The sequence below is a fragment of the Cricetulus griseus genome, chromosome 2 (genome assembly GCF_003668045.3).
Source record: "Cricetulus griseus strain 17A/GY chromosome 2, alternate assembly CriGri-PICRH-1.0, whole genome shotgun sequence".
In the NCBI taxonomy this organism is placed as follows: Eukaryota; Metazoa; Chordata; class Mammalia; order Rodentia; family Cricetidae; genus Cricetulus; species Cricetulus griseus.
The window spans coordinates 273456140-273481135 of record NC_048595.1 but is presented as its reverse complement, the minus strand read 5'-3'; the positions used below and the strand labels follow the sequence as shown (position 1 = coordinate 273481135).

The 24996-nt window shown below is 34.2% G+C and overlaps 1 pseudogene; it reads right to left on the bottom strand.

Moving 5' to 3' along the window:
- Positions 1-1810: 1810 nt before the first annotated feature.
- Positions 1811-24996, bottom strand: part of LOC100772833 — a 190299-nt pseudogene continuing 167113 nt past the window's right edge.

Sequence of the window (24996 nt, the reverse complement as noted above, 5' to 3'; positions counted from 1 at the left end):
AGTTGTAAAATTATGCAAGAGACAAAAAAGTCAATAAAGGAAGAACAAGTGCCCCTACTTTCAGAACAGGTCCCCTAACTTAGCTGTCAGGATGTCAGGGTAAATTAACTCTAGATTCTGGTCCTGTCCCTTGTTGAGCAATACCAAAGAGGAACTTTATACTATTGTCTAAACACATCCACACAGGCCTACACACACACACACACACACACACACACACACACACACACACACACACACACACACACATACGCACCAAAGTGTCCTTATTTATTCAAGAAAGCTTAAGGGACTGTTGTCATTTATGAAAATATAAAACTTTATTTTAGATGACTTGTATTTTTAAAATTAAATCACATGATAAGACAAATGACTAAAGATTTATACAAGTTCATTTTGTTCTCAGGCTTGATGTGTTAGCAGCAAAAGAACTTTGCTTTTATGAGTATGTAACAAGGTGAGATAATGAATTGCTCTTAGAAAACAGTGCATCAAGCAAAGATAAATGAAGTTTATTGAATTTGTAATTTAAAATATATATAAGGAACATAATCTTTATTTCAAAGGAGTGTATGTACCGTATGAACATGAGGCATATTGTTAGGAAAGTTACCTAAGTTGAAATTCAATTGTGTTAAACAATTCCTGCTGATTTCTTTTTATTGCAAATTATTTTTAAAACCCTCTAGTTTATCATCATGTTCTATTCATATATTTGGTAGTTCAAGGTAGAAAAGGGCAGTAGGATGACTTCATGTGTAAACCGCTCACAAAATTGTGGGAGTTGGGTTTAGTGTCCATTATCTCAGTGACTCAGGCATATTGGACAGGTGGATGGTCATACTTTTAAAATACTGTTTTATTTTCTGTCACATTGAAAGTGTTCAAGTGTGTAAGATCCAATTGAGTTATTTGCTTTGGCAACTTCTTTGTTCAGATTTTTCAAGTTTTTCTTTTTATAAGAAGTAATAGCCCATGATTCACCTGGATGGATTTTGATAGTGTATTGCTAAAGTCAATATTAAATCCTATTTGAGCCCCATGGATGGTTGGTTCTATTTATCCACAAGTGCCACTTCAGAGTGGTTTGGATGCTAAATGAGTGGATCATTTCAGCTTGCTAAATTTTCCCAAGTCAGTGAATGCTCCATTAACTTCCTGGAACATATTACTCACTTTTCCTAGAACCCAAACTGATATTTTCCAGAGTTGCATTTCATTTGCTATATAATGTTCATTCAGTTATGACCGTTATGGTGTTTAATTGTTGGAAAGATCTATTCATTTTTCTGTATCAAACACTCTTGTTCATCTAGTCCATTTTATTCATTCATTTGTCTATTCTCTTTACTTTAGCCATAAATAAATGGTGTTGACTAGTGTGAATTTTGAGAAGAGTAAGACACACTAAATTAAATGCAATATTCCAAATAACGTTCTTAGAGTTTTGTATAACTCTTATATTTGATGCATATGTATTTTCTCTATATAGAAAGATTTTAATGCCCTTTTGTATAGATCAAATCTACAAAGTAGATGGATAAATAAATAGTATCTTCCATTTAATAAGGCGAAGGTTTACAAATACAATATCTCCATATCAGCTAGGAAAGATAAGAGTTTAGAATTTTTCATTAAAGTCTATATCCTCAAATTTATATTTATACATCAACTTTTGATGTTAAGAAATCATTGTTATGGTTCATGCATATTTTTTTGAATTATGTTATTCTTTATGGAGAGATTATAGCTTAGGAACTGAAAGATCTCAAGATAAAAGACCCTAAGAATAATTCATTTTTCTCATTGCAACAGAACGCCTAAACTCTAAAATGAAGTTAGAATAAAGATCATTTTAAAATCATGTTTATGTTAAGCATAGTACTTATTGAAAAAACAACAACACATTTATATTTTTACCATACAGGGATTTTCAATATATATTTCAATTGCAGTGTTTTCAAGTTTGTGCATCAACTCAGCTTAATAAATAAGAATTTGTGATATTAAAGAAGCTCTGAATTTATTAATACTGAGGCTAAAACTGATGCTAATGATGCAAGAGTAGTTGGGTTCTGCAATACATATGGTTCCCGTGAACAACATAAACTTACAGTTTTTATTTCTCTATAAAAGAAAGGAAATATTTTCCATAACAGCCTCACAAAGTTTGCCTTAAGACTTGTTTACTAGAAGATCAAGTGTTGTAACCACCCAGAACTTCCTACTGTAAGGAAAAATTAGCTTGAAAGTGCAGTTCACACACAAGCCTAAGAAAGGATGAATAACACAAATAAAATTAGAGTTCAAAATTAAGAAAAGAGACCAATTGCTATCATATGCATAATGTTACTTTAACCTTTACAGTTTCAATAAAAGTTTAAAAATCAATTTTCTTTACTCATGTTTGATTATGAATGGCCTTTTAAGCACTGGCAGTTTTTATTATTGCTAGCCCTTCTTTCTTTATTTTTTTAACATATGAAGCTGTTTATTTAGGTCGATAGCAAATTTAAAAAACAGTTTTTGAGGATACATCCCGTTTGTCAGAGAAAGCTGAGACCTCGTGTAGCCCTAGAACTGAGGAACAGCTTTGATCTTTGGCAAACCCTGCGAGTCCACAGATTTCTGATCGGCCTTGCGCTGCTCTGTAATCTCATATTTCTCCTACTCGGTGTCAAAGATATTGCCCTCCTGGTGCCTGGGCTTGTACAGTTGCTTCTTCTTAAAGTAAGCATCAGTCAGGTATTTGGGGATTTTAGCCTTGCTAATATCAACTTTTGTAGAGGTGGCAATGACAAATTTCTGGTGTGTTCTTCGCAGAGGAACTCTGTTGAGGGCAAGAGGTCCTGTCACAAGTAACAAGCTGCTGCCCAGCTACTTCAGGAAAATCTCCCTCTTTCCCCAGGGGCATCCAGTACGCAGCTTCCTCACATGCTGACTGAAGGGCTTCTTGCCATGCTCAGGAGCTTCTGAGGAACATCTTCAGTAAGGTAAAACCTGGCTATTTTTTGAAGCTTAACCACCCGGGTACCACCACTCTTGTCATCACCAAATTTCTATATGATGTATTTCCCTAGAGCAACTGTGTTTAGCCTTCCTTTGAGCAGTCTAGGAAAACCCCTATTTTGGATTGTAAATCAGACTGCCTACATACAGCAATAACAAGTTGATAGAGTTTGGCAAATGGATTACTTCAGTTTTATTGTTCTTACACATGAAATCAAAAGAGCAATGATATAGCACATAGGACCCCATTTTAGTATGTTTGTTCTATTACAATTAAGTACAACAATTTAAGTATCATAAATAGAGCAAGTGTGTGTGTGTGTGTGTTTTTCTTTTTGAATTTTTTGAGATGACCAATCTGCCACACTTTGGTATCTAGGGAGATTTTAGGATCTTAATCCTAAAATCATCTACCTAGAGTTGAAATTTCAACATCTGTATCATAAAGGGAACAAAATCTTGAGGTTGTAACAGTTTATTCCTATTCTACTAGAATCCATGTAATGCTTCCCTTTAAAATATACTTATTCCATTTATCAACTTCGCAAAGTTTTGACTTATTGGAATATCAACTAAGCCCAATATGCATTCTAAATTATTAAAATACATGTGGGTAAGAAATGGTTTATGATTCATACTATAGCCAATTTCTTCCCAAATTTGATTATGGTTCAAGAAATCTATGTGGTTTTAAAATAAAGTTATGGCACAAGGCACAGGACAGGAATTCCCATTCTGAAGGTGAGGTGTAATGTAATATAAAAGAGTGGCAATCCCCAGGTAAATGAACGATCAACAAGTTAATAATATCAAAACCTGAGTCATAAGTGCCATCCTCTTTGGCTTGATCTGGTCTCCAGCACACTGAGTCTGCTGTAATATTTTATATGGAAAATGGGGCATTAAGTAGTCTCCACCTTATTGGTATGATTAAGTTTACTGACAGAGGTAACATTAATCTAAAAATTCAATAAGTACTATATATAAAGAAACTGTATATTATAGTATCTGATACATAAATGTACAAATGACAGATATTTTTATGTTATATTCTTATTGTTTATATAGATATTCCAAAACCATAATTGTAAGATACAAACTTGTTTATTCCCTGTAATTTTTCTGATTTACTTTTTAGTCATAATGTATTACTTGCATTTTTGCTAATTAATATCAAGAGAACATACTCAGAGCTCGTGATATTCAAATATATTATTATAGAATTTCACTCTAATGAAAATATTGACAGCAAATAAACAAAAACTTCAAGTTTGTAAGAACAGATTATTTGTGCAAATATGTGTGTGTAATTTAGTATTTTTATACTTTTCTTCAAATTGTTTTTAAAGTTTGGGTTGAAAGAAACACATATTAGTAATAGGCAATCAATCATTTGTTAATGAAGCAACTAAAAAATGTCGCTCTGGAAATACATAATTATGAAGGACTTGGTTTTCTCAAAATGTCCCAATTTTTCTTTAAGAAAATTTCACACAATATATTTTGATCATATTTTCCTGTTCTTTAACACATCCCAGGCCCTTCTAGTCTCCCTATCCACATAACTTCATTTTCCTTCTTCTCCAATTTTTAAAATGTCTTGGTACTATGTTGTTATTCAACTGATTACAGACAATTGAATATGACATTGTGTATTGTGTAATGCCTTATGTACATGTTATGTTTCTCACTTCAAAAATTTTAAAGATGCATAATTTAAAGTAGAAATAATAAAGAACTTTTAAAGGTCATAAAACTATAGCAGAAAAAAATAAATAACTGAAAACATACAGATATTTGAGGAATAACGTGTCCCAAATGAGATTGCCTTGAGCACAAAAATGTAGTATTAAATGAGATATCATGTATTTCTTTGTAAATACATTCTCAGAGATGTGGGTATTTTTATAATCTAGTGGTAGTATTAAAATTTTATTAGAAATTTAGATAATATGAAGAATCAAATTTATGACACTTTCATGTATATCAACAAAAACAAGTGATTTATTTCATGTTAGTTTATTAATATAATATAATTGGGAAAACTTGATTGCCTCTGAAAATAGAATATCATGGTATTTCCTGTATCAAAGTAAGTTTCCTATATGAAGTGTGGCCAAGAATCTAGTGATGAGGGTACAGACTAGAGAATCCAGCATCTGACAGAGTGTAATGTCCCAAAATACAAGAAAAATACAACTTATGAGGGTAGATCTAAGGAACATGCTTTAACACACTGGAATAAATAAGATAGTGGAAATAATAATTTCAAAGCATGACCTTGAGAAGTCAAACATTTGTTGATATAAAAATGAGTAACATAACTCATAACAAATATTTTCCACCCTGTATATTTAATAGGTATATATGATCATTTGATGAAATAATCTATTCTTTCTGCTTGAATAATCTCTTAAAAAGTTAGGTTATGATAAAATTAGGATTCTGGACATGACAGGATTGCTGTACACATGAATTTGCAGCTGCTATGGATTTGTACATGAGACAAAACCAGTCAGCATTCTACCATGTATTAGGACGGGTTTCACAAGCCCCTGCCCCTGAGCAGCTACTGTTGGTTGATGTCTTCAAGGAGAGAGTCTATTTCCTTTAAGGTTATCAACCCTGAAGGGTCAACCACAATCCACTGAAAGCCCTCATACTTCTTAGCATATGGGATGTTGGGGGAGAAATGGGAGAGGTGAGTATCAAATTACATTGTTAGCATTATGACGTTCTCAAAGAATTAATAAAAAATATTATATGAAAAAGTATATTTGCTTTGTGTGATGATTTTATATTCATGCTACAGCATAAAATAATACTTCATTCAAATCTCAAAAATTCAACAGTAAAAATTGTCACATCAAATGATGGGGGATGTCCTTCTGTATATATGTTTCCCTTATTTGTCAATGAATAAAACACTGATTGGCCAGTAGTCAGGCAGAAAATATAGGCAGGACTACCAGAAGAGAATTCTGGGGAGACGAGGCAAAAAGAAGCTGCCAGTGAGATGCCATGATGCCCAATGAGTAACATTCCAGCTTATTGGTCAGCCAAAGCCTCGTAGCAATACAATAGTTTAATAGAAATGGGTTAATAATTAAGAGACAGCTAGGCAATAAGAAGCCTAAGTCATTGATCAGTTTATATTTAATATAAGTCTCGGTATGTTTATTTGGGGCTAAATAGCTGTGGGTCTAGGCAGAACAGATACTCCATCTACAACGAAGTGACACAAAAAAACTTTTAATATATTTCTTTCATGAAGTGTTTTTGAGCTACATACATGGACACTGAAATGAAATGTGTGCAAATAACATTTTAACAGAATTATTATCATAAATAATTTCCTGTGGTTCAAAAAGAAAATTTCAAACATGCTATTTAACAGATAATGGCCATAGAATAATTTAATATCAACACTAATTGAATAGATTTGAAAGTCTTTCTTGCACAAGCATTCAAAGCCCTAATTAATCTCTATTATTCAAAGAGAAAGAAGGGAAGTAAATGAATTAAATATTCATATGAATACACCAAAAATTCTGTAATTAAATTATTCTAAAGAAGCAAGTGGAAAAAATAATAAGATAAAGTGCTTTGAAATGACTAATACCCTGATAAGCCTCATATTATGAAACAAGAACAAAAATAGATAAAAGAAAATATATTAGAGATATATAGGGAGATTAAAAAAGATCAAACATTGGTAAATATTATATTACAAAGTACATGGGTTGGTTAAAGTGGTTTTTTTTCTTTTTTTGGAAATGACAAGATGTGGAAACTTCCTTAACAGCACTTATTGGTACACAAATTGTAGCTACTGAACTGAGTGGAGTTCAGATATTTTAGGCTCATAGGATCTATGTGGGCTTAGTCAAAACTGCTCCTGATTTTGGGGGGTTGACATCTGTACAGTTTCTTCTCACCATGGTTCTTTATTCAAAGAGTCAAATAAATTGCAGAAATCCAGATTAATGCTTTCTGAGGTTTAAATTCTATTGAAATACATTTGCTACTCTTCTCTGTGTGCTCCAAGACACAGTCTCATGATTTCTCATTGGGTGTAATTGAAAGAGGTACATCTCCTAGATTAGTCAAAGGGTACAATACCAAGTTCTGATTGTTTACTTTTCAGCCTTTGTGACAGAAGTGGAGCAGGGTTGGAAAAAGCCTTAAGTTCAGTTGAGCCAGAAGTTGTCACTGGTAATAAGGAAAGTAATTATAGAGTTGGAAAAAATCAAGTGAATATTATATCATATGTTTTATTTATTAAAAGCATTGAGTAAGTAACTACTTTATGCCAGTTATTTATTAGCTTTCAATAGTAAATAAAGAGTAATAATCATGAGATTTACCTTCATAGACTGTCCATTGCATTATACTTAATGGTATTTTAACATTTTCCTCGCTATAAATTGTGTGAGTTAACTGCAGAGAATCATAAAAGACCCATGTTGTGTTGCAAGATATTTGATCACATGTTGTGAAGATGTGTCTCTGTATTACCTCACCTGTCTAAGGCAACTTCTGATTGGTTTAATATAGAATTGAATGGCCATAGGTAAACAGAGGAGGATATGCAGAACTTCCAGAGGAACTCAGGGAAATAATGTCAGAGATGGGGATTTGCTAGCCAGTTGTGGAGAAAGTCAGACAAACAGTATGGAGGAAAGATTATGAAATCATGTATTGCAGCTGTTTGTGTGATAAGGGAGAAAATATGAATATTGTTCAGCAAAAAGAAACATAAATAATTTCTATGATAGCATATGTCACCATAAAAATAAAAGAATAATATCTTAAACATTGTTACAAGAATTTTCTGTAATATAGTAAATCAGAAATACAGCTTGCTAAAGAATTATGTGTCACTGTGTTTAAAAAATATGTGGTAAGAGTTTTGTAGAGATTATTTGCAGTACAGAACCTTATTATGCAAGCTTAAAGATCTCAATTCCATCCCCAGAACCTATGAAAAGCCAAGAACAGTAACACTCCTCTTATTGTGTCTATAAAAATTGGAAACAGGGGAAGGGAATCTCTGGAAGCTCAGAGACCAGTCAGCCTGATATAGGCAGCAAACCAGGATAGGAGACCTTGAGCAAACTAATAGATCATAAGGACCTGTACCCAAGGTTGTCTTGTGACAGACTGGAATGCCACAGCACATTTACATCTATTCTCATACACACAGGTACATGTACTTGTGTTTGTATGTGCATGTGAACATGTGCATGCACACATGTTTATATGTGTGTACATGTGTTAATATAGAGTAAATATCAGTTAGGAATGCATAATTAATAAACAACTCTGCTTTAGAGTCAGGTCCTAGATGTATTAAGACCAGATCTCAGAAAGATTTCATACTTTTCATCTTTAAAAAAGTTTCTAGATTTTGAATAATGTAAACATAAACTTTATACCTTATAATGCTGAGCATATAGAAGACTATACCTCACCAAAAAAGACAAAAACTCAATAGAGCACAATTTCTTTGAAAGTACATTCTTCTAGAATGGGGAAAGTTGAAGAGTATGAAAATCAATTCAGGAAATGTGCCGATTAATTTACTGTTTTTAATATTAGCCAACAAGAAATTTTGGAAAATGGTACAGAAATGATGAAGTTAAATGAATGATCAAGAAAAAAATGTGCATGACTATATGCTCCAACTCAACAAAATGTAACTTCAAATGCAAAGTTCTCATGAGATACTGAATAAATATATGCAAAACCACATTGGAACTAAATTGAAGTATTCTCAAGAAAACACTAAGTTACAAAATTAAAAACATAAAATAACCAAAATACTATAAATGTATACATCAATATTATATGGTAAGCATTATAATCATTAGATATGCTAAGGTATTGATTTTTAACCCTCCAACAAACTTTAAAATAGATGGAGCACGATTATTTCTTCAGTATTGGGAAACAGAGTTCTTTGGTGGATTTTAATGAACAAAGTAATTATAAAATAAAAGGAAATGGATGTACATTTCATCTCCATTATGATGTTATATATACATATATACATACATATATATATGTGTGTGTGTATGTGTGTGTGTGTGAGTGTGTGTGTGAGAGTGTGTGTGTATACATATATATGTCTGCATTAGCTTCTTTTCAGTGAGACAAATTGTCTGATATGAATTGAATAGAGGAAAGTCTTAGATTGTATATGGTTTTAGAGAGTGCAGTCCACCATGGCAGGAAAAATGACGTAGAACAAAGTTTGTTGTATGGAAGCCAGATAGCAGAGCATTACAAATAGGAGCCAAGTATAAGCCTAGAAACAACATCCTAATGTTTCATTAGAATCATCAGTTGAGAAACAAATGCTCCATGCATGAGTCAGTTAGGAATATCTCATATTAACAGTAATATACTATTTGTCCCTTAATCATGACCACCTAGTAATGCAAAGGTCATCTAGCCAATTTCCTGTGGTCTTTAATGTCTTAAAAATGTTGGCTTTATTTAAAAGTCTAAGCCCTAATATTTTTTTAATTGGGATTCAACATATTGTATTAGCTGGGAGTTACTATATAACCAAGAAGATTACATAATTCAATACACAGTTTCAATTGGGGCAAATATAACAGAGAAAGGAGTAAACAGGGACAAACTAAATCTGAAGTCCAGCAGGGCAGGCTTTAAATTTGAAGAGTACTTATGTAAATGAAACCTTATTTTATAAAAGCAAAGATCACCAAGCTATCAATGATCTCTATTCGATCATAATTACACATAGATAAAGATTTTCATCACCCACACATGATCACACAGATTCTCACCTTTTGAGGAATAAAGGAAACAATCTCATAGTGGACAAAGACAAAAATAATGACAGCAGGAGACACTTCTGGAGAATAGGAAAGTGTATGTTATGGCATGGTAAATGTGAAGAATTAAGTTATATATGCAAAGGAGAACCATTGTAAACCAGAAAGTGTTTTTGTTTGGTTTGGGTTTTAATAAGGTAGCCATGGAAGTACAATCTATTCAAACATTGTTTGTAGAAATTATTTTTATATATTTATTCATTAATGTATTTCAAGTTTGAGCTCAGAAGCTCACTGTGTTATGTAGAAAGACCTTGAATGCAGGGTGTAACACAGTCTGACGTTGAACTTACAAGGGCCTTTTTTCTTCAGCAACACAAGTTCCGAGAATTCAGGTATGTGCCATGATATGTGACTAAAAATTGCTATTAACTAAATGATGAAATTCTTCACTTTAAAATTGTGATTGCATAAACATATTTTAAATACAGTAGAAAAATATACATCAAAGCAGCCAAGAACAAATTCAGGGTAAGAGGGTCTATCAGAACTGAAAAATCTTTCTCTATGGATGTATTTATTTTTCATTGCCTTTCTAAGTTTTATTAGGATATTATACATATTCCTACATAGGATTTTGTTGTGACATTTCCATGTGTATATATACTTTACTCAATCACATTCGCCAACTTCATTTTCTTGGGTCCCTACCACCTCCCAAGGGATTCCTCCCCTTGAATGATCTTCCTTCTGGCCAGTGTCTTTTGGTCCTAGATTTTACATATGAAAGGACAACTGTGATACTTACATTTCTAATTTTAAAAGGGTGATCTTTGTAGAAGTAAGAGAATTTTCATTTCTATAAAAAGTAGCAGCATTAAAGTACTTGTAATCAAAAGAGGGATGGGGATCCCATTTTTTCCATTTAAATTAGAAACAAGCTTGATTTACAAGTTAAGCCCAGTTCCCTCTCCCTCCCCGCCTCTTCCTCCCCACCAAACCCCTATCCCATCTCCTTTCTGATCCCCAGGGAGAGCGAGGCCTTCCATGGGGGATCTTCAAAGTCTGTCATATCATTTGGAGCCCGGACTTGGCCCTCCCCCATGGGTCTAGGCTGAGAGCGTATCCCTCTATGTGGAATGGGCTCCCAAAGTCCATTTGTATATTAGGGATAAATACTGATCCACTACTAGAGGCCCTATAGATTTTCCAGGCCTCCTAACTGATACCAACCTTCAGAGAGGTCTGGGTCTGTCCTATTCTGGTTTCCCAGCTATCAGTCTGGGGCTCCTGAGCTCCTCCTTTTTCAGGTCAGCAGTTTCTGTGGGTCTCTCCAGCCTGGTCTTGACCCCTTTGTTCATCACTCCTCTCTCTCTGAAACTGGATTCCAGGATTCAGTTCAGTGTTTAGCTGTGGGTGTCTGCTTCTGCTTTTATCAGCTACAGGATGAAGGCTCTTGGATGTCATTTAAGGTAGTCATCAAGCTCATTACTGGGGAAGGGCATTTAAGGTAGCCTCTCCACTACTGCTTACATTGTTAATTGGTGACATCCTTATAGATCTCTGGACATTTCCCTAGTGCCAGATTTCTCTTTAAACGTATAATGGCTCCCTCTATTATGGTATCTCTTTTCTTGCTCTCCTCTATTCTTCCCCTGACTCAATCTCCCTGCTCCATCAGATCCTCCTCTCCCTTCCTCTTCTCCAATTCTCTTTCTCCAAACACCCTCTCCCCTGCCCCATGCTCCCAATTTGCTCAGGAGGTCTTGTCCCTTTCCCCTTCTCCATTGGACCATGTATGTCTTTCTTAGGGTCTTCCTTGTGGAAAATCATTTTTGTGGAAAGCATTCAATCTGAGAGTTGTTTATGTATATCCCATTACCACGGGCAAGTAAGACACAAAACTTCACTTTTAAGTCACCAGGGAAAAGGTAAATAAAATGTGCCATGCTATGTGTGACATGGTTTAATATTTCAGTGTGTGCCTTTATAATCTCTAATTGCTGAACTTGTATAATATTCCATTATTAAATGATAAACTATTTGAGAACACTGAAATGAAATGCCATTTTTAGATTCAAGAATATATATTTTATACAATTAATGAAATATATGATAATTTTTTAATAACAAGGTCAGTCCATAAAACAATTATTCCTATCTAATTTGACATGTGGCTTTGAAAACTAGGAAAATGAACACATTAGTATATGGGATAGTAATATACACTATTGGGCCAAATATATATATATATATATATATATATATATATATATATATATATTAGTGTTATAGCCTCCCTGTTGGCTAGTATGATTCCACTATAAATTCTATTCATACATAATATAGATAATTGAACATAAAGAAATATATAAAATTATAATATAAATACATATACTGTATACATGTATAATATTGATTCTGATTTTTCTGACAGATTCTCAAGGCAACATCCTTGATTTAGATAACTCAGTGTAAGTAACTAAGATGTACAACACTAAGGATTAGTAGTGTGGTGCAGTGATATGGATTAGGAAATACAGGGTTGCCCAGATTTAACATGATAAACATTTAACTAATCTAGAAGGGAATTCATTTGTCAATTAAAAAACATTTGAACTGTGACTCGCTCTCTTGTTTTCATATTGGTTAGAAATAGGGAAATGGGAATGTTATATAAGCCATATAGAAAGAAAGAAGTGATTAAAAATTGTTCACAAAGACTATTTTTAGTGACTAACAGGACTATCAAGATTGCAGAAGCTTGCAGGTGACAGGCAGTGATTAAGAAGGAAAATGAAGTGTGATTTTTGTATCCTGGAAGACTAAAATGTTATTTGAAACAATAATGAAAGGCTAAGCTGATTATTTTTATAAGGACACTTATTCTATGTTTTATTTGTTCAAAATTATGCATTTCATATTTTAATATGTGGGTACTTAAATATATATCACCATTGAACCCCCTATGGTTAAGTAGCAAAACATAAGAATCCTATTTCTTTTCAAGATTGTGTGATGCATTTAAAAAATAAGTATATTCATACATTTTTAACATGTAGGCAATTTGCATTCATTTGCACTTTGAAATCCTCTTATCTATTCACATTTTCTCTACTTTTGTTACTTTCAGTATAATTTACATAAAGCATGAAAGTTACCCAGCTGTTCACTGGAATATATTATATTCTGCTTTCAAAGACAGCACAAGTGACATTTTCTGTCCTCAATTTAATACTTGTTTTATTAAATTTCAAGTTAAAGAAACATAAATACCACACAGACTTACGTATGGTGATAATGAGAAAAGATAAGAAATCAGACTCCACAGAGAGTTTGCAACATGCAGGATTTCTCCCAAATAATTGCATGGTAAATGCATTCCTCTAATAGTATCACGCTGTCCCAAATATGTCATAAAAGTCATTAAATGTGATAGGAAAAAGGTTTGCAAACAAATGAAAATGATCAGAGTACAGTAGCTATGCATTTCAACACATTTTTTTTCTTACAACTAGATGTAACAAGCCTTCTCACTAGCAGACAACATAAAATAGAAGGCAAATAAACTAAATGTGGTTAATCAAATGAGACAAATTATTATTAGCACGTAACTCTATAGACACCTGTCATGCTGCTATTGACTAGTAAAACACCTGTGTGCATTCATCCTTATCTTCTGGTTTGGTGTCAGTGTCAGAAGAAAAAAAAACTATGACTAAACCTATTTCCTACTAAGGAGAAATGTTTCTAGAGAATAAATATACTTTCATATCACTGAGTTTCATTTGTAAACCAATTTTTATTCTACAATATTTTATGGAAGTCTCTGGTTCATAGAATCTGAAATTCTTGCTGGCTAAGTATTATCCATTTTTTTCTGCCATACAGTTTGTGTGTATTTGATCACTCCCTAAAGCCATAAAGTAAATGAGAAAGCTACAACTGGGATTGACAGATGTTCTCATAGAGATTTTCCTATATGAAATTGGAAAAATGATAATTTTAAAATTTGGATTATGTGGTTCAACAATTTAAATGTTCCAGCAAATATTTCTGATATATTTGAGATATAAGTATATTTGGCTCATTAATGTTATTTAAAAGTAATAAAATATGTCCAATAATAAGATTCAATAGTGTGTTACAATAATGATTGCATTGTGAAAAGCCATGCTTTTTTGTCATATTGCATTGTTATATAATCTCTCCATTGGAGTAACTAAAAAATGCTTTGCATAGCTTTTGATATACCAAATAAAGATATTTAAGAATATTAAAACAGGCTTGTTTAAAATTTATGAAATATTGTCATAGATATCTAAACATCACATTTAATATCTATCAACTACATTTGAGTCAAGATTTCAGAAATCATATAACTATAATAATTAAGCAACTATAGTAATGCAACTATAGCAATGAAGCAACTATAGTAATGAAGCAAGACTTAAAAGAATTAGACATGGAAGGTTGGTATGGTAAATATCAGGTATCTGTATCCATGTTACATAAACATATAAAATCAAAAATTTAAAAATAATTCATGTATACAAGTAAATATAATGTATTTGTGTCTATTCTTTTATGGACACAGAGACAGGAAAACATGAGGTTGTTTGTCCATGATCACCTTTAGTTATCTATTTTTGATATGAATGTGACAGGGGGAAAGCTGTCTATTCTGCATCAGGAAATGGATTAAACCAACGTGCCACTGTACAACTTATTACAGATTATCTACTTAGGTAATAGATTCATCACTGAAAAATAAAATTAAAAATATTCTTATTTACAATAGGTGAATTAATAAACAAAGTGCAAAATTAGAATTTAAAACTCAGTGGAAGCAGGAAAATAGTAATTGAAAGTGTTGAAAAATGTAATCTCAAAGCATAGTCACATAAAGTATTGATGACATTGCTGAAGGTAATGAATTCTGTTCAAATGTTAAGAATAATGCCAGCTATGATGAAACGTACCTTATTCCTAGTACTTTGGAGGCAGAGAGAGGCAGGCAGATCTTTGAGTTAGAGAACAGTCAGTGCTACATAGCAAGTTGAAAGTTCCATGACAGCCATGGCTACATATAGATGTTAGGGAATATGAAGAGGAAGGAGTGAGTGCAGAAAGAGGTGGCTGGAATTGGGGATCTTTAAGAGTGTTTGTAAACCTAGTACAGAGGAAACTTCCTAGAATCTATGAAGGTTGATCCTAATAAGGACTCCTAGTAACATCAGTTACAGAGTCTAAACAGGCCATCTATTATGGCAAGGCTAAGCTTCTAGTGGTTGGAATGTATTGTGTTCAGTTGAGGCCTTGGCTAAGGGGGTGGTCTCTCAGAAATCTCCACACAACACAGGCTGTTACTAAGACAAATGTTTGCTCTCTGAATAATGGTAGCAGGCCCCATTTCCAATGATAGCACCCACACAGCTCATTAAAAAACAGAGAAGTTGACCTGATGCCTTCATTGAGACTTTACCCCTATATTCTAGTCTTTTCTTTGTGAGATGGTACTCTGCAGGGTACTAAAAGAAAAGATGGACACTAAACCAATAACATAACCTTTGACCTACAATCTGCCCTGTGTACAATATATATTAGGTTAATGGTGGCACAGAACTTATGGACATTGCCAACCTATGTCAGATTTGGCTTAAGATCTAGTTCACAAGAAGGAACACATATCCAACACTGCTTTAGTAACCAAGAGTAGATAGCACATAGATGTAGGGTAAAACCAAACACTAATGGGTCAAAAAAATGTACCAATTAAATGATTCCTAATGATATTCTGCCATACTCATAGATCAATACCTTATCTTGTCATCATAGAGCGTTCTCCAGTAGCATATGGGAACAGACGCAGAGACCTGCTTCCAGGAATTACATGGAGAAAGAGTCTAAATGGGATGCCTCATAAAATAACAAGCCTCAGAGCTCAGGAAAACCTGTGGAGGGGAAGGCTGAAAGATTGTAAGAGCCACAGAGGATAGAGGATACCATGAGAACTCTACACTCTGAAACAGCTAGCAAGGCACGTATGAACTCACAGAGACTAAAGCAGAAAGCACAGGGCCTGCATGGGATTCCACCAGGTGTATATTATACACTCTGGGTATATATTATAGCTGTTGTAATTTTTAAAAAGCAGCTCAAGAGAGAAAAACAACATGAGACAGACTTAAAGTGGTGGAGGGTTTTTTTTTTTTTTTAATTAGAGAAACGGATTGTAAAACAAGTAAATGGGAGGCAGGAGACCAGCCTCAGGGACAGGAGCAGAGAGAATAAAGATAAAGAGAGAGAGAGAGAGAGAGAGAGAGAGAGAGAGAGAGAGAGAGAGAGAGAGAGAGAGGGTGGGGCAGGGCCTTTTAAAGGGGAACATAGTGAATGTGCACAGGTGGTACTCTTAGTAGATGCAGCTGAGGGTGTATCCTGGCACAGCTCCAAAGGCAGGTCAGTACAAATGTCTGAATACTAATGATAGTTATTAGTTTAGTGTTTTGTGGGACTCATCATGGTGAGAATGAGTGGGCCTCTGGCTCTGTGTCTGCTCTTTGTCTGTTGGGTTGGTGTGTCCAATTTTGATATGACAAAATTTTATTTAGTCATGTATAGTTGTTTGTTGGAAGCATGTTCTATTTCTGTGAGAGACAGAAAAAGAGTGGACGCAGAGAGGAGAAGAGTTGGAAAGGAAGTTAGAGGAATGGAGGGAGGGGAAATATAATCAGGGAAAGAATTTATTTTCACAAGAGTATAAAAACTTAGGCAGGAAAAAATCCTGAACATTTAACTTTTTGTGCACTTTTAAATTACTTATTTTCACATTGCATTGGAAATAAATGATTGGATGGTAAATTTTGAACTGAAACTGCAAAATACATGGTCATTCTCTAGATAGATTTCACATTGGAATATGTGTTTTATAGATTGTAATAGTTTACAGATACCCTGTATCAGATTTATAATGCTTCAGTCTGTTCTTAGTTCACTGAAAGCATCATCTTCAATGACAATTGAATTTGCCATGGATAGTGAACTATAATGAAGCCAGAAGAATGTAACTAGAAAGGTGATACAATGTAGTAGTTAATTACTTTTGGGAAAAATCAGTATATTGATGAAGCTTATTGCTTCCTGCTTGAATGAGTCATTGGTTGGAACCAGAGGCAGAAAAACCTGTACAAATGGCAAGATAATAAATTTAGGATTATATAAAATTTTGTTGCATTATTTTCTTGCCTTTCTAAATTCTTTAATTAACTTATTTTTTATTAAAACAATCCTTTTATATTTTACATATTAATTCCAGTCCCCCCTTCTTCCCACTCCCCACACATTCTCCTCACTCCCCTCCCCATCAACTCTTCAGAGAGGGTGAGGCCTCCCAGGGAGAGTCAACAAAGTCTGCACATCAGGTTGAGGCATGACCAAGGCCCTCCCTACTCTATTTAGGCTGAGCAAGGAACTCCATAGGGAATGGGCTCCAGAAATCCAGTTCATACACTATGGATAAATACTGGTCCCATCATTTGCTAGGTGCTTTTTGTGCAAATCCTTAAGATAGAAAGCATAAATGTGTTCACATTTCTTAGGAGTTCTGGAACCAAACTCTAGCCTCACAACTTTGAAGCTTGAGTTTGATGAACTATATTCTTGAGATAGACAATTAAAATCATCTTTGGGGCTATTAATTATCAATGGGATGCATAGCATAGAAGCCAGAGGGGCTCTGTGGAAACATGCTCCTGTTAATATCGTGGTGTTACAAATTTCCCAAAAATTTAGGAGTACATGCCAAACACTCTGTTATGCCAGATGCTCTTGAATGTTCAGTCCAGAAAAGTTATGTCTGGAATGACTTTTATCTTATCCAAAATATCTGTGAAACTTAAACCAGTTGGAGAAATACAATGCTTATGCCCAGCTTCACATGGATGTGGATTTACTAGTACGTCTTGTACCTGAGCAGAGTTGACATCAAGATTGACTTATTTGGAAACCCTGAGTATCTATAGAGACAAGAACAGTTCTGATGGATTGGGACTCCTCAATATGTTGTGCTCTGACAGTAATCACATTTCTCAAATTGTGTCTTGGGATGCCAAAAGATTTTTTTCAGCCTATGCAACAGAAGCTGCAATTTGTTATATAGCCTGAAATCCAAACAACATATTCAATTCCATCATAATTTACTGGCTGAAGTTAATACAAGATCATTCAGCTTCAAAGATACATGATAAAGAGCCTACCTTTCAGTTAGGAATTGTAAAGAAGCTGCAAACATTTTTTTTAACTATCAGAATCCAAATCTTGCACAGCAAATCATTTTCCCCATCCATATGCAGAAGGAACAGTGCCTTGTAAAGTCTGAAGAGTCATATTTCATTTTGACTTTAGGTTCATCCTGAAGGAGCAAGTTATTACCCACATATTAGTTCTATAAACAGATAAAGGCGCCTTTAATAACAGTGTAATGTTGTGACGCATTCTATCTGAAAACTTGTACACCAGAGTGACAATGGTCCCCAGTGCATTTTTCCTATGTGAGCACAATCTATTTTTTTACAGAATGACAATTTTATATTTGTGTACAAAAACACTGTAAACAAAAATAGAAACATATACAATGTGACAAATATCATTTTCAATTTGTATCAATATATAAATTATCTTAGACAGAAATACAAAAATAATTTTACATATGTATCAATATACAAAAATCTATACCAATGTAATTTGTCTAAAACTAAGTTGCTAAAATTGTTTATAAATGGATACACTAATCTATCTTATTATCCTATCTATTCCTGTCTTTTTTCTTTTCCAAAGGAGATTCCTGAATCTAAACTTCATTGCTCTACCCTCAACCCAATTACAACTTATTTTATTTTATTTTTAATTAGAAAGAAAATTATTTTACATGTCAATCGTAGGTCCCTCTTCTTCCCCTCCTCCCCTACATGACTGCAACTATTTTACCTACTTGGGACTGTAATGATGGGAGCTCAGAAACATCTGTAGTCCATGGCAACCCTGAAAGTAAATAAGGTACATACTGCGAGTTTCGTTTTTTCAGGAATCAGTTGTTTTCTCTAAAATAAATTATTTTTCAGAGGTGTTGGTTTTGTTGTTTGAACTTCTTTTAATTTCATTTTAATAATCCTTCCATTTTTAAGTACAATTCCTTCAAATAATAATGCAAATGCACAAAGTTTAGGGTGTCTGCCAACCTATTTTCTTCTTAAAATGGTCTTTATTATAAAAATCACAAATAAATAAAATAAAATCACACACCAAAATTTCCAGACCCAAGTCTATGAAATTCAATGAATTTCTTTCTATATAGTCAGAATAGGCACTCAGGATAGAAGCTATAGAGTTTCATGTTAAATTTTATACTTCAAGTACCAATTAAATTTTATGTGGTTATGTACCACTAAAGCTAAAATGTCCATGAAAAAGTTAGAACTAGGATAAATATTAGCTTTATAACTCTTCCATGACTCCCATACTATTTTCTTTTTATGTGACTGCAGTCTCTTTCAGTCCACACAGATATGTGATCATGAGACACACAATAACACTTTGGTCATCAGTGGTCTATATATATGAATAATTATGATGCCATAGGAGAATATTCCCTGGCTTCAGGGGCACTGTGCAGTATTTCTATAATGATTAAATCATCTCCTGATACTTTTCTCAGAATGCACCATCATCCCTAAGTGATGCATGACTGCAGTGCCTTTGTAAGCTCTTTCAGTTTCTTATAATCAATTTATAATCTACTCCATTAGACAAAAGCCACATGAACTAACCTCCTCAGGATGAACTCTGGTCTATTTTTGGCTCATATAATGATGCTGAGTGACAGTGTCCTTAGCACTCTGAAGAGTTCCATTGTAACAGAGTTCTAATAGACATGCCATTTGGAGCAGTGTCAGTATACATTTGTATTTTTCTGTGTCATAAAACATGTCTAAAGATAATACCTTTTATTTTTATGAGGATCCCAAAGCCTCATTCTCATTCTCTCTAGATATTCTTTTGTCCAACTGTATTTTTTCATTTGGAAATTTTGATATTATTGCTGAGTAGTATGTTGGGAATATGTATTTATTTTATATTTTATTTTCAAACACAAAAGGTTTTGATTTTAGCCCACATTATTATAACTACTTCTTATTTTGTGATAAAAAACCAAAACAATTGTGACTTTCAACATTTTATCTAGAAATTCACTCTTTGACATCCAAGGGTGCCAGGCACACATGGTTCACAGATGTGCATGGGTGTAAAACAAATATATGTCTAAAAATTTTAAAACAAATTAAAAAACTGAAAAGTAAAGTTCTCATACCAAAACATACTTATGTAAAATAATAATTTTTATTATGGTTTTATTATTGTGGATAAAGATTTGTCTCAGAGAATGGAGGCATGTTTTGCTGACCCTTCAGTCATCTAAAGTCTCTCCAGGAAGTGACTAAGGACAGGAAACTGTAATTATCAGAAGGTATTTTTACCTGTTATTTACAGTCTGTATTGGAATGACTCAACATGTTTTCAAATAAGATAAGAGTCCTCGCCCACAGTCACTGGTTTTCACTTTAATTCTCAAGAATTATGTCCTCATAGTAGTCATTTTTGAAAAATATTTAGGTTTTCTTTTCAATGATAATTCTGGGTTCTTGTTGGCCACTTCTGCATATGCCAAGCTTGCTGGTTCATGAAATTTGGAGAATTCTTCATTCCTGATATACATAAGTCTTTATAATTGCATGCTTTAAGTGGGTTCTAGGGAATAAATATTCCAGTCTTCTTGTTTGTGTAGCAAGCTATTTTTGTGTTACCTCTGTCTCTTTTGGTCTAAATAGAAACACAGTCATAGGGCTCACAATAACATATTGATCATCAATAGTATTTATAAGAATAACTCATTGGAGATTATATTAACGTCAATCTTTAATCTTAAGAGCAGAACTGCCTGAGCGGTTAAATACTCAACTTAGATCTGCTCTGCCACTCCCATTTTCTATTCTAAATAGAAAATACAGGACTGAGATATGCGGGGCATAGATGCAAATGTTTTATTTGAGTCACTCAAATATTTTGACTATAGAAATCTGAATCCTCTTATCCTAGAGTAGAAAGCCCATCTCACTTTGGTAAGAAATGGTGCTCACTGATTTTCATTTTCAGGAAAACTCTTGTCTATTAGGTTAGATTTCTGTATAAATATCTGAGATGTATGCATTTAACAGCAAGAAAGTTTATTTGGACATAGAGCATAATATTAAAACCTTCAGTCTGTAGTTGGATTAACTCATTGACTTTGGGTATGTGACAAGGCTGTATAATATGGTGTGGAGGACAGGATAGAGAAATTCGATTTACTTCACAACTTCTTGGAAACAAACGTGGAGTAGCAGAGATCAAGTTTCCAAACTACATATCAAATAATACACCTAACCTAGAATTTTCTAATCTCCCACTAGGGCTCAATCTTAAATTTTCTGCCATTTCCCAATAATAATATAGGGAAGATACAAACATCTGGCAGAGGGGACTTTGAAAGCCATTCAGCTCCAAATTATAGTATCTACCCCAGCTTCTTATCCATTGTCTTTCATGGTCACTAGATCAATAATTGGAGTTGTGAGAAACATAACTTTAGAGTTGCTAATCAAGTTATGAAATCAAAAAAATGCTTTGTATGTGCAAGGAATTCCAGAAATGTGACAATGGAAAACAGCAACAGATGGAAAGTTATAGATAGATCAAAGAAAATCTGATCAAATGATGTTCTCATGTAACACCACATTGTTCTACTCCACTGATATTATCAATAACCTAAGTTGTGGTATTTCAATGAATACCTTGGTAAGCCACATGAATTTCTCAGGATAGGACAGAAATATCTTCTGAAATTTTAAACATTGATGCTTTTCAAGCATCCATTGAAGAGGACAAAGCTGAATATTTCCCAGGAACTTATGGGTTATCAAACATCCCACCACAGAAAACAAAGTTCAACACTTTATAAATCCTTGTGGTTCTTGTATGAAATGTTTGGTCCCTCTGTGCCATTCTAATGTTATACCCAGAAGTGTGAATAGGTGGTAAATTTTATTAGAGTAGGACAGGAAAAGTTCTAAAATAAGCTGAGGGTACAGTGACCCATAGTTGTATTATCAACACTAATATACCCAAGGGTTAAAATCTTAAAGCTGCAGGTGTTAGAATTCAGGGGACAGAGCATATATGTTCCCACTGAGAAATAACAACTCAGACACCTAGCATTTTAGGATTGTTTATTTCATGCAGAAGATACAAACCATTTTACTATATTAATCTATACTTGAGACTTATTTATTATCTTCAGAGCTTATAAGGCCTGAGCCAGAGTCACTGTTTAAGGACTTAAATGCTCAATCATGGTTGAGTTCTTAAGTTGGGATCCTATATGTAATAGGAGCAAATATCGCAGAAATGGAGGCTAGACAGCATTGAATCATAAAATACATTATTCATATCATATTCTCTCATTTTATAAAGGCTCTCAGCCTGAGAGATACTGAACAAAATCAAGCCTTATTGATAGCAACTTTCGAGAACAGAGAACAAGGCTCAAATGTCATATCATGTATGTGAGGAAAACATGGCTCTGTGTGCCTAGTAATAGAATATATGAGCTCAGGAGTAAGAAGAGGTTCAGTTGCTTGAACTTAATATCACCTCAGGTTGTGGAATTGGGATTTAATCTCCTTGGAACTTTGTAAGTGTAGAGTATTTGACCTTAACTTCTTGTATTTATACTCACATAATAGTATGTCTTACATCCCACATCACAGAAACTTCTTTTTGCTGTAGATAATGCTTAATCTAGAGACCTACAAATAGATTGCAAAGAATGATGGATTGTGAAGTGCTTAATTCTTATTTAGACATCTACACTACAAACCTTCTAGAAAAGGCACATGAATTGTCAAGTAAAGAGGTCAGAAAAGCCGGAATAGCCAGATGTAGTCAATATCTGCAGTGAAACAATATTTGTAAGACAGGATAGCAGAGACATACAGCACTGTGACTGCATACACAAGGTTAGATCTGGCCAGAAAAAATCCAAGCACAGATGAAGGAGGGACTCATGAAAGCCCACCCTTAGCTGAGAAGTTGTTGACAACTGACAGTTTCTGAGGAAAGGAAAGTATGTTTTCTTCAGAGATTGGTTCCTGGTAGGCTGCCCATCTTCTGGAAGTTGGTTCTGTACCCATGCACATTTAGGCAGCACTAAGCAAATTAATTGGGTTTAAGATAGAGGAAAACACTAAAAGAAAAGCTGCACAATCTTCGTCAGCAGGTAAATCCAAATAAAAATTACATTGAGATTTCATCTTGCACAAGTATGAATTCTCAAGATCAATAAAACCAATGACAGCTCATGTTTGTGAGCTTGTGAAGTAAGGGGAAATTCATCCATTGCTGGTGGGAATGCAAACTTGTATAGCCACTATGAAAATTAGTGTGGTGGTTTCATAAAAAAACTGGAAATATGGTCTCTGGCCCACATTCCAGTGCCCTGCTCAGAGCCTCCTGAGGCTTGTGGCATGCACACTGGGTATCCTGTCCCTGTAGAACAGCCCATCTAGAGTTTGCCAAAGTATCAGTATTAGCCCTACATCCACCCATGGGAGAAGGTGAGCATTGACCTGTTTTAGCCCCACATTCTCTTGCCCTGCTCAGAGCCTCCTGAGGCCTGGGGACTACACCCTGGGGAACCCAAAATGGCAGACCAGCCCATCCAGAGACTGCCAACATTGCAGTACTAGTCCGACCTCCAACCACAGAAAGTGGAGAGCCCTTGGAATACTGGACCTGCTTATACCCACTAGAAGAGAACCTTAGCCCCATATCCACCAGGAGAAAGAGAGTCACCACCAGTAGTTAACCACTGGAAAAAAGGAAGGAAAGGCAATGGTATAAGAACACTTCCAACAACAGAAAAACCAATATGATGTTACCAGAATCTAGGGAATCCATACCAGCAAGACCTGAATATCACAACACAGATTAGGCAGAACAGAATGATCCTAAAAACAACTTTATGAAGATGATAGAGACCCTCAAAGGGGTAATGAGAAAAATCCCTTAAGGAAATGAAAGAGAAAACAAACAAAAATCAAGAAATGGAGGAAAAGACAAACCAAAACTGCAAGAAACAATTCAAACAGTGAAAGGTTTGAAAGATGAAATAGAGACAATAAAAAAACACAGTCTGAGGGAATTATGAAATTAGAAAATCTTGGTAAATGATCAAGAACTATAAATAGAGTATAGCCAAAAGAATACAAGAGATGGAAGAGAGAATCTCAGTCACTGAAGATTAATCAGAGGAAATAGATTCATCGACCACAGAAAATCTTAAGTCCAACAAATCCCTAAAACAAAATATTGAGGAAATATGGGACACTGTGAAAAGACCAAACCTCAGAATAATAGGTATAGAAGGTAAAGAAACACACCTCAAAAGTTCAGAAAACACATTCAACAAAATCAAGGAAGAAAATTTTCCCAACCTAAAGAAAGACTTGCCAATGAAAGTACAAGAAGCTTACAGAACACCAAATAGAGTAGACCAAAAAGCAAGTCCCCTTTCCACATAATAATAAAACACCAAACTTAGAAAATGACAAAAGAATACTAAGAGCAGCAAAGGAAAAGCTCCAAGAAACTTGTAAAGGAAAAACTATCAGAATTACCTCTGACTTCTCCATGGAAACTCTGAAAGTCAGAAGGTCCTGGATAGATATTCTCCAAACACTAAGACACTAAGGATGCCAGCCCAGACTACTATAACCAGCAAAGCTTTCAATCTCTATAGATGGAGAAAACAACATATTTCATGACAAAACCAGATTTAAATAATACATATCTACTAATCCAGCTCTAAAGAAAGTTCTGGAAGGAAAACTCCAACCCAAGGAAGTTAGCTACACCCACAAAAACATGAGCAATAGATAATCCCACTTTAGAAAGGCCAGAAAAGGGGGGAAACTTCACACACACAGTACCACCTCCAAACAAATACAAAACAAACAAGGATCAACTATCAATGGTCATTAATATCCCTCAATATCAATGTTCTTAACTCAACTATAAAAAGACACGGGCT